Raw genomic sequence first — 15,783 nt, 5'->3', positions numbered from 1 at the left:
GGAGGCATAAGAATGTAACATTTTACCAATATTAAAAGGTTAAAAATTTTTGTTTTGAAGATTTAAGCAAGTTTTAAGAAGTTAATTGTAAAGAAAATTCTGTGTAATATGTGTAAACATATTAGCTAAAGTTGAAGGGGTATCATCCAGTTTTTCTGTGAACTGGACATTAAAGTAAAAACACAACAGGTTTTTCTTAAAGGGCTAACCTGCTCTTTAACAAAAGATTATAAAAGGTTAAAAAGATTATAAAAGGTTATAAAAGGTTACAAAGAGTCTACAAAAATCTTACCTTATGGTCTGACATTAAAAATTGAACAAATATGTCTACAAATTTTATTAAAACTAAGTTTAACATTAATTACACACTAATATAAAGGTGAAATTTAGCTTATCTGGTATAAAAATCATACAGGAAGCATTGTCAGATATAAAATGGTGTTTGGCTTCTTTGGTCTAAAAACTAATAAAAATAGGTGCTAAAGGAAATTTCCCAGTAGAAAGGCATGTCTGTCTGGAGGGGGGTGGCACTTTCTTGAGTCAGGTGTGATGAGTCCATCCTTTTTTTGCTGTGCAAACAGCAGTGATTAGCAGCACAAGGTAGGGCCCTTCCTAGACTGGCTTGAGTCCCCACATTTAAAACAAAAGGTCAGTTTCTTAAAAATTGTGCACTTGGCTCATCTTCCACTTTCCTTTCCCTCAAAACTAAAAGTCTTTTAGCACATGTACCACCCCTAGAATTTCCAGTAAATCAGCACAAGCCTGAAGATCACGTTCTCATCAAAGAGTGAAAAGAAGGGAAACTTGAGCTAGCCTAGGAAGGACCCTACCATGTGCTGCTAATCACTGCTGTTCACACAGCAAAAAAATGATGGACTTATCACAACCAAGTCAAGAAAGCGCCACCCCCCTCCAGAGTTGTGGAAAGGGTTTTCTCCAGGGGAAAACTCTACCAAACTAAAGCTAAGAAAAATTTAATTCTTTCGTCTATTCTATTACTCTTTCTTTCCTCAGTCTATTGCTGACCATCTAGTTATTAACATAACCAAGTCAATTTCACCTCAAACTATTGCATTTAATGCTTGCCTTGTTATACCCTGTGGGGACTTGCCAAGTCAAAGACAGCTCTCTACTTCAGAAAAGTACCTCTGTCCCTCTTGACTCTTCTCAGACTGGGAATTAGTAAATTGGGACCATTTAATCCAGGGAGATTTCGATAAAGACCCCAGTGACAACCAGGAGTCTTGCCCCCCAATGTAGAGTGTTTATGCCATAGTTGGTCCAATGTTCTGTGGACACTAAAGAGCATGGATGGACTGCCCCAACCAGTTTTTGTAATTTCCTAAAATCATATACATTCACTGTACTAGAGGATCATAGAAGTTAAAGACTTAAAACAAACTTTGGCAATTAAGATAGGATACCAAGATGCAAATGCCTGGTTGGAATGGGTCAAATATTCCATCCACAATTAAACAAAAGCAATTGTTATGCTTGTGCACATGGCAGGCCAGAGGCCCAGATTGTCCCCTTTCTGCTAAGGTGGTCCTCCAGTCGACTAGGCATGGGCTGCGTGGTAGCTCTTTTCCAGGATTCTACAGCCTGGAGTAATAAGTCATGCCAAGCTCTCTCTCTGCTATATCCCAAAAGTCTGGCACTCTGTGGTTCAGCCCCCGAGGGCCATCCAGCTTCTGTCTCTCACTTCATGTCTCTTACAACAGGGAGGAAACTTAGCGCTCCTTGGAGACCTGAAGGGATGCAGTGAGCTTAAGAATTTTCAAGAGCTTATGAATCAGTCAGCCCTTGTTCATACCCGAGTGGATGTGTGGTGGTATTGTGGTGGATCTTTACTGGGCACTCTGCCAAATAATTGGAGTGGCACTTGTACTTTAGTCCAATTGGCTATGCCTTTCACCCTGGCATTTCATCAACCAGAGGGAGGAAAAATAAGACATCATAAAGTGAGAGAAGCCCCTTATGGGTCTTTCAACTCTCACATCTATTTAGACACAATTGAGGTCCCACAGGGAATACCAGATCAATTTAAAACCTGAAATCAAATAGCTGCAAGATTTGAGTCAATATTTTGGTAGATGACAGTTAATAAAAATGTAGATTGGATAAACTACATCTATTACAACCAACAGCAACAACCTTTTCATGAGTTAAAAGAAAAACTCATGTCAGCCCCAGCCCTGGGACTACCTGACTTGACAAAACCCTTTACACTCTGTGTGTCAGAAAGAGAAAAAATGGCAGTTGGAGTTTTTACCCAGACTGTGGGGCCCTGGCCAAGGCCAGTGGCCTATCTCTCAAAATAACTAGATGGGGTTTCCAAAGTCTGGCCCCCATGTCTAGGGGCCCTGGCAGAAATGGCCCTGTTAGCACAAGAAGTAGATAAACTAACCCTTGGGCAAAACCTGAATATAAAGGCCCCCCATGCTGTGGTAACTTTGATGAATACCAAAGGACATCATTGGCTAACAAATGCTAGATTAACCAAGTACCAAAGCTTGCTATATGAAAATCCCTGCATAACCATTTACGTTTGCAACATCCTAAACAATGCCACCTTGCCCCCAGTATCAGAGAGCCCAGTTAAACATAACTGTGTAAAGGTATTGGACTCAGCTTATTCTAGTGGGCCCAACCTCTGAGACCATCCTTGAACATCAGTAGACTTGTGAGCTGTACGTGGATGGGAGCACCTTTGCCAACCCCTGCAAAGTGACTCTGAAGAAGACGACAAATCTTGCTCCCGTCACACCCGGAAGCTGACCGGTCCATGCGTGGCCGAAGCATGAGAAAACTCATCGCGGGACTAATTTTCCTTAAAATTTGGACTTGTACAGTAAGGACTTCAAATGACCTTCCTCAGACTGACATCAAATCACTGAGGTAGGACAAAAAGTTGCTACAGTCTTATTATTTTATGGTTATTATAAGTGTACTGGGACTCTAAAAAGAACTTGTTTGTATAATAATATTCTATACAAGGTAGGTAGCCCAGGAAATGACCAACCTGATGTGTGTTATGATCCATCTGAGCCTCCCATGACCACAGTTTTTGAAATAAGATTAAGGACTGAGGACTGGTCCCCACCAGTCCTCATAAACAATACGAGTAAAGTGTTAGCCAAAACAGAAGAAAAAGGGGTGCCCAAACAAGTCACCTTGAAATGTGATACCTGTGCTATCATTAATAGTAATAAGTTAGGAACAGGATGTGGGTTCTCTTAATTAGGAAAGAGGCTATATGGCAGAAAATAAGTACATTTGTCATGAATTAGGACTATGTGGAAATGAATGTGTATACTGGTCTTGTGTCATTTAGGCCACTTGGATAAAAAATGAAAAGAATTCTGTCCACCTTCAGAAAGGGAAAAGTGGCCCTTCCTCTACCAGTGGTCAGTGTAACCCCTTAGAGCTAGTAATAACCAACCCCCTTGATCCTTGCTGGAAAAAAGGGGAGCGTGTAACCCTAGGAATCGATGGGGCTGGACTGGATCCTCAAGTAAATATCGTAGTTTAAGGAGAAGTTTATAAATGCTCTCCTGAGCCAGTATGATGAACTGAATGTGCCAGTACCAGAAATTCCAGGAAAAACAAGAAATTCATTTTTGCAATTAGCTAAGCATGTAGCCCAGTCTCTCAATGTCACTTCATGTTATGTACGTGGAAGAACTTAATGGGAGATCAATGGCCATGGGAAGCCCAAGAATTAGTACCTACAGACCCAGTTTCTGATGAATTCCCAGCTCAAAAGAATCAGCCTGATAACTTCTGGGTCCTGAAAGCCTCAATCATTAGACAATACTGTATAGCAAGTGTAGGGAAGGACTTCACCCTTCCTGTGGGAAGACTCAGCTGCCTTAGGCAAAAACTGTATAATAATACCACAAAAACAGACACCTAGTGGAGTTCAAACCACCCTAAAAAAAATCCATTTAGTAAATTCCCAAAGTTAAAAAACCGTGTGGACCCACATGGGGTCCCACCGGGACTGGATAGCCCCCACTGGATTATACTGGATATGTGGGCATAGAGCTTATGCCAAATTCCCCGACCAGTGGGCAGGTAGTTGTGTTATTGGTACTATTAAACCATTTTTCTTCCTACTGCCCATAAAGACAGGTGAACTCCTAGGCTTCCCTGTCTGTGCTTCCTGCGAAAAGAGAAGCTTAGGTATAGGAAATTGGGAAGATGGCCGAATAGGAACAGCTCCGGTCTACAGCTCCCAGCGCGAGCGACGCAGAAGACGGGTGATTTCTGCATTTCCATCTGAGGTACCATGTTCATCTCACTAGGGAGTGCCAGACAGTGGGCGCAGGTCAGTGGGTGAGCGCACCATGCGCCAGCCGAAGCAGGGGCGAGGCATTGCCTCACTTGGGAAGCACAAGGGGTCAGGGAGTTCCCCTTCCAGGGGTGACAGACGGCACCTGGAAAATCGGGCCACTCCCACCCGAATACTGTGCTTTTCCGACGGGCTTAGGAAACGGTGCCCCAGGAGAGTATAGCCCGCACCTGGCTCAGAGGGTCCTACGCCCACGGAGTCTTGCTGATTGCTAGCACAGCAGTCTGAGATCAAACAGCAAGTCGGCAGCGAGGCTGGGGGAGGGGCGCCCGCCATTGCCCAGGCTCGCTTAGGTAAACAAAGCAGCCTGGAAGCTTGAACTGGGTGGAGCCCACCACAGCTCAAGGAGGCCTGCCTGCCTCTGTAGGCTCCACCTCTGGGGGCAGGACACACACAAACAAAAAGACAGCAGTCACCTCTCCCAGCACGCAGCTGGGGATCTGAGAACGGGCTGACTGCCTCAAGTGGGTCCCTGACCCCTGACCCCCGAGCAGCCTAACTGGGAGGCACCCCCCAGCAGGGGCAGACTGACACCTCACACGGCCGGCCAGGTACTCCAACAGACCTGCAGCTGAGGGTTCTGTCTGTTAGAAGGAAAACTAACAGAAAGGACATCCACACCAAAAACCCATCTGTACCTCACCATCATCAAAGACCAAAAGTAGATAAAACCACAAAGATGGGGAAAAAACAGAGCAGAAAAACTGGAAACTCTAAAAACCAGAGTACCTCTCCTCCTCCAAAGGAACACAGTTCCTCACCAGCAACGGAACAAAGCTGGACGGAGAATGACTTTGACGAGCTGAGAGAAGAAGGCTTCAGACGATCAAATTACTCCGAGCTACGGGAGGATATTCAAACCAAAGGCAAAGAAGTTGAAAACTTTGAAAAAAATTTAGAAGAATGTATAACTAGAATAACCAATACAGAGAAGTGCTTAAAGGAGCTGATGGAGCTGAAAACCAAGCCTCGAGAACTACGTGAAGAATGCAGAAGCCTCAGGAGCCGATGCGATCAAATGGAAGAAAGGGTATCAGCCCTGGAAGATGAAATGAATGAAATGAAGCGAGAAGGGAAGTTTAGAGAAAAAAGAATAAAAAGAAATGAGCAAAGCCTCCAAGAAATGTGGGACTATGTGAAAAGACCAAATCTACGTCTGATTGGTGTACCTGAAAGTGACGGGGAGAATGGAAACAAGTTGGAAAACACTCTGCAGGATATTATCCAGGAGAACTTCCCCAATCTAGCAAGGCAGGCCAACATTCAGATTCAGGAAATACGGAGGAAATTGGAAAGATGATGAATGGCCCCCTGAGAGACTCATACAATATTATGGGGCTGCTACTTGGGCACAAGACAGCTCAAGGGAATACCGGACCCCCATTTACATGATCAACCGCATCATACGGTTACAAGCTGTCTTAGAAATAATCACTAATAAGACCAGCAGAGTCTTGACTATTCTGGCCAGGCAAGAAACTCAGATGAGAAATGCTATCTATCAAAATAGATTGGCTCTTGACTACTTGCTAGCAGCTGAAGGAGGGGTCTGCGGGAAATTTAACCTTACTAATTGCTGTCTACACACAGATGATCAAGAGCAAGTAGTTGAAGACATAGTTAGAGATATGACAAAACTGGCACATGTGCCCATGCAAGTGTGGCATGGGTTTGATCCTGGGGCCATGTTTGGAAAATGGCTCCCAGCACTAGAAGGATTTAAAACTCTTATAATAGAAGTTATAATAATAATAATAGGAACCTGCCTACTGCTCCCTTGTTTGCTACCCGTACTTCTTCAAATGATAAAAAGCTTCAATGCTGCCTTAATTCATCAAAATTCTTCAGCACAAGTGCACTACATGAATCACTATCAATCTGTCTTGCAAGAAGACATGGGTAGTAAGAATGAAAGTGAGAACTCTGACTAATGAGTGAGGCTCTCAAAGTTGGGTGAGGGGAAAGGGAGGAGACCACCCCTCATATTGTCTTATGCCCAATTTCTGCCTCCAAAGAAAGAAGAAGTAAAAACTAAAAGGCAGAAATGAAATCCACAGGCAGACAGCCCGGTGCCACACCCTGGGCCTGGTTAAAGATTGACCCCTGACCTAACCGGTTATGTTATCTATAGATTCCAGACATTGTATGGAAAAGCATTGTGAAAATCCCTGTCCTGTTCTGTTCCATTCTGATTACCAGTGCATGCATCCCCCAGTCACGTACCCCCTGCTTGCTCAATCGATCACAATCCTATCATGTGGACCCCATTAGAGTTGAAAGCCCTTAAAAGCGACAGGAATTGCTCACTTGTGGAGTTTGGTTGTTGGAGACATGAGTCTTGCCAAAGCTCCCAGATGAATAAAGCCCTTCCTTCTTTAACTTGGTGTCTGAGGGGTTTTGTCTGTGGCTTGTCCTGCTACAGAATTATTGATGATGTCTAATTAACCTCTCTGTCAGATAGAGTCTGAATCAACTCTGTCTAATTTTATTAGGTTGTAGAATTATTCCAGTAAAATATAGTACCAAGAAAATGCAATAGAATGTAGTTTTGCAAAAAAAAAAAAAAAAAAAAAAAAAATACTGCATTCTTATGTGAAGAAAGCTGCTTTTATTTTTCAAGTTTGAATTAATCAGGGATGGGAAGGGAGTAGAGAGGAATTCTTAAAGAGAATTTTTCAAGCTGATGCTGAAGTGATTGGGACACCAAAAAGCACAATAGAAATATTACATTCTTCATTTCTTCTTATAGGAACACTAGGAAACAGTGAAAAGGTCAGGAAATTTTTGGAAAAAATGAAAATCTCTGTACAACTTTTGCAATTATACCAAATCACTTAAAATTTATTTGGTTAATTTTGTATCAATTCCTTTTGAAATTGTTTATTCTTTTCTTCCTTTCCTCTTTACATTTACTTATGTAACTTCTTAGGTTTCCTATATTTTATTAACATGAATAATCTGAATAGAATTATGGGTGCATTGTTTGCTTTAGGTTAAAGGTTTAACTATTAGAATCAAGAACTACTACTATCAATAGGAGGATAGGCAGTCTCAGGTAAATGCTGTCATGGAGTAGGTTTGCACCAAAGTTGAGGCATTCTAAGGGTCACTATTGCAAGTTGAACTTGTCCTGCTGCTTAGATTCTGGTTAATAGTAACCTTAATTAAATGCTGCTTGAGACACACTAAATAGATTTGGTACCATTCTCTGACAGTCAGATTAATTAGACTAGTCAATGAAGTGGTGTATTTATGAGAAAATTTTCCAAAAGCTAAAATATTGTAGAAATGAGGGGTAGATATTATTGATAGACAATTCTCCATGAGCCCCTACATTTCTGTGTATCTTGTTAGCAGACAAAGTGACAGCTTTTGTTCTGGCCTATTTTCTCAAGAATGTTGGAATAGTAAAATAACCATGAAAGATATACATATCTCTCTGTGAAGCAGAGGGCAGGTAGTTTGTTGTTTAGGATGATAAGGAAATATCTCCCTGTGGGGAAAAGTCTAGGAAGATTTTCTTGCAACCTATTTAAAATATTGGAATTTCCTTGGCCATGATCATATACTAGTTAGTATTTTGCATTGTGGGATTTTCTAAACTCAGGATTTCTTAGCTGTAATCCAAACCCATTGTATGCCCAATGTTTGCTTGGGTCTCCCTCTGTGTAAACACCTTTGGGTTTAAATACCTTTGGGACTTGGAGAATAAGAAAAATTACCCTAAACATGAAGCTTGTGCTGACTGCTATGCTGTGAGTAAAAACGTCCTGTTTTTTGATCCAGGAGCATTGTAGTTTGTCAGAATCCATGAAACTATGGCAGGCTAACCTGTTAGCTTACAGACCAGATAAAATCTCGGATTCTTTTACAGTTCTTGAGAACAAACTACTGTGTACCTTTAAATTTTGCCAAAAATATAAAGACGGTCACTGACATTTATTCCAACCTAATAAAAGGGGAGAAAATTATTAAGGAAAATGCAATGGAAGTAGAAAAGAAGAAAACAAAGACAAAAATAAGTTGAAAAAAATAAGCCTAAGTGGTTTTACAATAAATTCAAACAGATGAAAATTGCTTCTCAAAAGACAATGGTTTTCATATTAGACGCTTCCAAATTTCAGCTGTATCTTGTTTACAAGAGACAGACCAAAAATGTAATGCAAGGAAAGACTGAAGATAAAGGTTAGGAAAGATGTATCAGACACATATTAAATCAACTTCTGTATAGTTATAACAATGACTATGAGATAAAATATAATTTAAAGGAGAAAGAATTAATAGGGTTAGAGGGTAATATTAATTAATGATAAAAAATTCTGCCAAGAATACATAACAATTATGCACCCATGTAAATCTATTATTGTAACTTCACATACATAAAACAAAAATTTACAAAATAACCAGAAGAAATCTACAATGAGAGTGGGAAATTTCAACACACTTGTCCTACAGATAAGTGTTAAATACAGACAAAAATTAGTAAAGATGCTGAAGATTCGAAAAATTAAATTGTACAAGAGTAATCTAATGGATATATAGATATCTGAGAAATACATAGATATCTCATAGATAGTTGTTAGCCCTAATATCAGGACCTAGACCACTAAGAAAGTTTAAAACAATAATAAAGTGTTAATGACATATAAATACTGTTGGCTGTCCACAATGCAATACAGTTAGAAATCTACAATGAAAGAGTGCTAAAAATCTCAAATGTTTGAAAGGAAAAAAATGCATTCTTAAATTACTCATAGGTAGAAGAATATGTTGGAATAAAATAATTAAATAACCAGAACTGTATATCAATGAAAACACTGAATAGGTAAACTTGTGAGATGATGCTAAAACAACCAATAATCAAAGGGATTTTTAGAGCTTTAAATGTGTGTGTGTGTGTGCGTGTGTGTATTTAAAACACATTACTTAATGATTTAAAACAAACACACACACACACAAACACATGAAAATTAATGAACTCATATTTAGAAAAGGACAGAAACTAAGTAAAAATAAAGTAGAACAACCTGATAAATAAATAACTTACATATTGATGTATTTCCTATCTCAAATAAGAATAATTTGTACAATATGATTTTAAAATTCCACAGGGACATATCTATTTTCAAAGACAATATAAACATTGCTCTTAACATCTGGTTTTCCCAAAATTAAACAGAAACATAAATCAGTAAACAAAATTGAATTCACAGGCTGAATGCACAGGCTCTAAGTCTAGAAATGGCAGTGGTTTCTGGGATATTAGTTTCCAAAAGGAAAATGAGGTACTTATCAGGAGTGAAAAGATTAGATCTAGAATTAGTGTTTTAATCTGACTAATTGAAGAACTCACTTTGGCACTATTCTAGGGTAAATTTTTTTGTTTGTTTTGTTTTGAGACAGAGTCTCGCTCTGTCATCCAGGCTGGAGTGTAGTGGTGTAATCTCAGCTCACTGCAAGCTCTGCCTCTTGGGTTCATGCCGTTCTCCTGCCTCAGTCTCCAGAGTAGCTGGGACTACAGGTACCCACCACCATGCCTGGTTAATTTTTTTTTTTTTTTTAGTACAGACAGGGTTTCACCGTGTTAGCCAGGATGGTCTCGATCTCCTGACCTCATGATCTGCCCGCCTCAGCCTCCCAAAGTGGGTAAAGGTTTTTTACCTACAGTAAAAATATTCTTCAAACCTGAAGAACAAATAAAGACGTTCTCACACAAACAAAAGCTGAACAATTTCATCGACATGAGACCTGTCCTACAAGGAGTGCCAAAGTGAGTTCCTCAATCTGAAAGATAAGACATTCATAAGCAATAAGAAATCATCCGAAGGCACAAAATTTCTGGTACCAGTAAGTACACAGACAAACACAGAAAATTATAACACTGTAATTGTGGTGTGTATATTGTGCATATTTTAAGTAGAAAAACTAAAAGATGAATCAATCAAAGATAATAACTATAACAACCCTTCAAGACGTAGGACAATGAAAAATTCATATAAATAGAGACAACAAAAATGTTAAAGTGAAGAGATGAAGTTAAAGTGTAGAGCTTTTATTAGTTTTCTTTTTACATATTTGTTTATGCAATCAGTGTTAAGCTATCACCAGTTTAAATATTGGGTTATAAGATACTATTTGTAAGCCTCATGGTAATCTCAGATCAAAACACATGTAACAGAGCTGGGCGTGGTGACTCATGCCTGTAATCCCAGCACTTTGGGAGGTGGAGACGGGTGGACTACAAGGTCAGGAGTTCGAGACCAGCCTGACCAACATGGTGAAACCCTGTCTCTACTAAAAATACAAACATCAGCCGGGCATGGTGGCGGGTGCCTGTAGTCCCAGCTACTCAGTAGGCTGAGGCTGGAGAATCACTTGAACCCAGGAGACGGAGGTTGCAGTGAGCCGAGATTTTGCCATTGCACTCCAGCCTGGGCAATAGAGCAAGATTTTGACTCTGTCTCAAAAAAAGTAACAGATACACAAAAAATAAAAAGCAAATAATTAAAATATACCACCACAAAAAAATCACTTGATTAAAAGAGAGACAGTAAGGAAGGAACAAAAGAGGAGAGGATGACAGAACAAGCAAGAAATACACTTCATCTATAAAGAAACATACAGATTGAAAACGAAGGGGTGATAAAAGTTATTCTATGCAAATGGAAACCAATAAAGAGCAGTAGACTCTATAGTCTGCACTATAGATCAAATGGGGATAATAAATATTTACAGAAGTTTTTATCATATGGCTGCAGAATACATATTCTTCTTCTTGGCATACAAATCATTCTTAAGGAAGGACCATACGTTAGGTCACAAAAAAAGTCTTAAACATTCAAAATTTGAAATCATATCAAGTATATCCTTTGAATACAATAGAATAAAGCTAGAAATCAACAAGAGGAATTTTGAAAGATACATAAACACATGGAAGTTAAACAATATGCTCCTGAATGAGCAGAGGGTCAATGAAGAAATATGAAGAAAATTAAAAAATTTCTTGAAACAAATAATAGTGGAAACAGAACATACCATTACCTATGGGATATAGTGAAAGCAGTACTAAGAAGGAAGATTATAGCTACAAAATGACTACATCAAAAAAGTAGAAAAGTTTAAATAAACGATCTAATGATGCATCTTTAATTAGAAAAGTGAGAGCAAACCAAAGCCAAAATTAGTAGAGGAAAAGAAAGAATAAAGATCAGAGCAGAAATAAATGATATTGAAATGAAGAAAATAATACAAAAGAACAACCGAATGAAAAGCTGGTTTTTGAAAAGATAAACAAATTGACAAAGCTTTGACCAAACTAAGAAAAAAGAGACAGCCCAAATAAACAAATTGGAGATAAAAAGAAGACATTACAACTGATACTGCAGAAAGCCGAAGGATCATTGGTGGCTACTATGAGCAAATATATGCCAATAAATTGGGAAAGCTAAAATAAACAAGTAAATTCCTAAACACAACAGTCCCCGAAGTGTGATGTTCCCCTTCCTGTGTCCATGTGTTCTCATTGTTCACTTCCCACCTATGAGTGAGAATATGCGGTGTTTGGTTTTTTGTTCTTGCGATAGTTTACTGAGAATGATGATTTCCAATTTCATCCATGTCCCTACAAAGGACATGAACTCATCATTTTTTATGGCTGCATAGTATTCCATGGTGTATATGTGCCACATTTTCTTGTGGGGTGGGGGGAGGGGGGACGGATAGCATTGGGAGATATACCTAATGCTAGATGACGAGTTGGTGGGTGCAGCGCACCAGCATGGCACATGTATACATATGTAACTTACCTGCACATTGCGCACATGTACCATAAAACCTAAAGTATAATAATAATAATAATGATAATAATAATAAAAGAAAAAAAAAATTCCTAAACACATACAACTTACCAAGATTGAACCATGAAGCAATCCAAAACCTGAACGGATCAATAAGAAGTAATGAGATTGAAGCCATAATAAAAAGTCTCCCAGCAAAGAAAACTCTTAGACTCAATGGCTTCATTGCTGTATTTTACCAAACACTCAAAGAAAAATATCAATTCCACTTAAACTATTCCAAAAAATAGAGCAAAAGGGAACACTTTCATACTCATTCTATGAGGCCAGTATTAATCCTGAGAACAAAACCAGAAAAAGACATATCAAAAGAAGAAAAGCATAGGCCAATATCCCTGATGAATATTGATTCAAAAATGCTCAACTAAATAACAGGAAATCAAATTCAACAGTACATTAAAAAGATCATTCATCATGACCAAGTGGGATTTACTTTAGCAATGGAAGGATGGTTCAATGTGTGCAAATAAATAAATGTAAAACATAATATCAACAGAATGAAGGACAAAAACCATATAATTTCAATTGATGCTAAAAAAGCATTTGATACAATTCAACATCCCTTCATGATAAAACTTTAAAAAGTAGAAGTATAGAAGGAACATAGCTTAACACAATGAAAGCTATATACGACAGGCTCACAGCTAATATCATACCAAATTGGGCAAAACTAAAAGGCTTTTCTCTAAGATATGGAACATGAGAAAGATAATCAGTTTCACCACTGCTATTAAACATAATATTGGAAGCCCTGGCTGTAACAATCAGACAAGGGAAAGTAATAAAGGACATACAAGTTGGAAAAGAAGATACCAAATTATCATTACTTGCAGATGATAGAATCTTCTATTTGGAAAAACCTAAAGACTCCATCCAAAAAAAAAAACTATTAGAACAGATAAATTTAGTAAAGTTCAAGAATATAAAATCAACATGCAAATATCAGAACTATTTTTATAAGCCAACAATGAAAATCTGAAAACAAAATTTTAAAAATCCCATTTACAATAGCTGTAAATAAAATTAAATATCTAGGGATTAACTTGACCAAGTAAGTAAAAGATCTCTACAATTGAAACTATAAAACATTGATGAAAGAAATTCAAGAGGACACCAAAAAATGAAAAATGATCAAGAATTAGATGGATCAATATTGTTAAAATGTCTATACTACCCAAAGCAATCTACAGATTCAATGCAATCTCTATCAAAATACCAATGACATTCTTCACCAAAATAGAAAAAATTCTAAAATTTATATGGAACACAAAAGACCCGGAAAAGCCAAAGCTATTCTGAGAAAAAAGAATGAAACTGAAGGAATCACATTGCCTGACTTCAAATTATGCTAGAGCTACAGTAACCAAAACCGCCTGGTACTGGCATAAAAATAGACATAGAGACCAATGGAACAAAATAAAGAACCCAGAAACATATCCATACGGCTATAATGAACTCACTTTCAACAAAGTTTTGAAGAACATACATTGGGGAAATAAGAGTCTCTTTTCAATAAATGGTCCTGAGAAAACTGGCTATCCATATGCAGACGTGTGAAACTAGACTCCTATATCTTGACATTTACAAAAATGCAATAAAAATAGATTAAAGACCTAAATCTAAGACCTCAAACTGTGAAACTACTAGAAATACAATAAAACATCAGGGAAACTATCCAGGACATTGGAGTGGGCAAAGATTTCTTGAGTAATAACCCAGAAGTACAATCAACTAAAGCAAAAATGGACAAATGAGATTACATCAAGATAAAGAGCTTCTGCACAGCAAAGAAAGCGGACAAAATAGAAGAAAATATTTGCAAACTATCAATCTGCAAGGGATTAATAACCAGAATATATAAGAACCTCAAAAACTCTATAAGAAAAAAAAATGACCTAATTAAATAATGGGTAAAAGATCTGAAAAGATATTTCTCAAAAGAAGACATGCAAATGGCAAACAGGCATTCCAAAGGTACTCCACATTATTGTTTATCACAGGCGTACAAATCAAAACTACAATGAGATATCATCTCACCCAGTTAAAATGGCTTTTATCCAATAGACAGGCAATAACAAATGCTGGCAAGAATATGTAGAAAAGATAACCTTCACATGTGTTGGTGAGGATGTAAAGTAGTATAACCGCTATAGATAACAGTTTGGAGGTTCTTCATAAAACTAAAAATAGAGCTACCGTTCAATCCAGCCATCCTACTGCTGAGTATATAACCAAAGAAATCAGATATTTGCACTCCCATGCACTCCCATGTTGTAGATTGTTTCAATACTATCTACAACAGCCAAGATTTGGAAGCAACCTAAGCATCTACGAAAAGATGAATGGATAAAGAAAATGTGATACTTATACACAATGGAGTACTATGCAGTCATAAAAAAGAATGAGGTCCTGGCTTTTGCAACAACATGGACAGAACTGGAGGTCATTATGTTAAGTGAATTTAGTGAGGCACGCAAACTTCATATGTTCTCATTTATGGGAGATACAAATCAAAACAATTGCACTCATATATAGAGAGAGTAGAAGGATGGTTACCAGAGGCTAGGAATGGTTGTGGGGTGATGGTAGGGAAATGTGGGGATGGTTACTGGATACAAAAAATAGTTACAAGTAATAAATAAGACCTAGAATTTGATAGCATAAGAGGGTTACCATAGTCAGCAGTAATTTACTGAATATTTAAAAATAGCTGAAAGAGTAAAATGGAATTGTGTTTAATACAAGGAAAGGATAAATGCTTGTAGTGATTATACCCCACATTTCCTGGTATGATTATTATGTATGATATGCCTCTATCAAAATGTCTTCTGTACTCCATAAATATATATACACTTACTATGTGCCAAGAAAAATTAAACATAAAAATATTTACTTAAAAAGAAGACAAGTGTCTGCATCAAAGGATAAGAGAACAATGTTCGAAAAACTCATCTTCAAAGGGCATTTGTAGTGTCACATATTGTCAAAAGACTGCTTCCCAGATTCAGGAGGACTCTTTAGACCGTTTATGCCACCCATTGTGTCCTATTAGAACACAAACACTGAATTTCCAAAAATAATCTCAGAGAATGAAACGTTTAAAAAGTAGCTTCTGTAATGAAACTGGGTTTCATGAAGGTCATCAAGGTATACATTAAAAACTAAATATACTCATATTATTTGTAACAAGGATAAAATAAAAAAGGAAAGGATTTTAGAGGTAGAAGAGGACTTACTAATTAACATAGGGCTTCTAGTACAAGAGAGTAAATGGACAGACATATTTTTATTTGTCTTTTTATTCTGTCTCCTATTGAAATGACAGTCAATATATAAAAATAATGTAAATAAATTATATAAAATTATATAAAATAAATTATATAAATATATAATGTAAATAAATTATATAAAATAAATTATATAAAATAAATTATATAAAAAATATATAAAAAATATATAAAAATATATATTTTTTATATATATTATATATATTTTATATATTTATAAAATATATATAATATATATTTTATATATTTATAAAAATATATTTTATATATTTATAAAAATATATAT

Source organism: Pongo pygmaeus, chromosome 10 (assembly GCF_028885625.2).
Source record: "Pongo pygmaeus isolate AG05252 chromosome 10, NHGRI_mPonPyg2-v2.0_pri, whole genome shotgun sequence".
NCBI lineage: Eukaryota > Metazoa > Chordata > Mammalia > Primates > Hominidae > Pongo > Pongo pygmaeus.
Note: the sequence above shows the minus strand (reverse complement) of the source record.